The sequence below is a fragment of the Otolemur garnettii genome, unplaced genomic scaffold (genome assembly GCF_000181295.1).
Source record: "Otolemur garnettii isolate 467f Iridium unplaced genomic scaffold, OtoGar3 scaffold00050, whole genome shotgun sequence".
Classification (NCBI taxonomy): domain Eukaryota; kingdom Metazoa; phylum Chordata; class Mammalia; order Primates; family Galagidae; genus Otolemur; species Otolemur garnettii.
In genome coordinates, this window is record NW_003852445.1 from 11,389,629 (window position 1) to 11,390,494 (window position 866).

Sequence of the window (866 nt, forward strand, 5' to 3'; positions counted from 1 at the left end):
TTGTTTGGAGGGCTCGGGCTGGATTCAAACCGTCAGCTCAGGTATATGTGGCTGGTGCCTTAGCCACTTGAGCCACAGGCCCCAAGCCGACAATATCGTTTAAAGTGATTTTCAAGTTATCTGTTATAGTTTGAATGTTTGTCCGCTCTGAAACTCGTGTTGAAATTTAATCCTTAATGTAACCGTATTAAGAGGTAGGGCTTTAAGAGGTGACTGGGTCAGCAGGGCTCTGGGTTAATGGATTAATGGTTTGTCAATGGAGTGCATTAGTTACCCCAAGAGTGGGCCTAATATAAACTCCAGTTTGACTCTCTCTCATGAGCCTCTTTTGCCTCGTGGTGCCTTTAGCCATGGTGTGATGCAGCATGAGGCACACCCCTTAATAGAAGCTGACCAGATGTGGCTCCTCAACCTTTAACTTCCCAGACTCCGGAACTGTAAGAAATATATTTCTTTTCTTTATAAACTACCCAGTCTCAGTCTATTTTAGCATCAGAAAATGGAGTAAGGCAATAACGTTAGCTATCTGCAAATTTGTATGCCATTTTCATCATCTGAAAAGTCAGTATCTTCGGAGTTCTTGTAGCTAAGGATTTAGTTGCAAGTGAGAGGTTTAAAAAATGCTCCTAGTAAAAAACAGTAAGGGAATGCAGAGATGAAGGACAGGAAATGTGAAGAAGCCAAGTGAGGGTGTGATTTCAGAAGTCCCACACTAGCCTCCTCACAAAGGAAGCTCACAAAGGAAGTTCTCAACCTTCCTAATGCTGCGATGTATTTCCATTGTTACAAAAGGGTTGCGACCCACAGGTTGAGAACCATTGCTCTAGAACAAAGAACACACCTCAGAGCTCAACCTGCCTTAACGC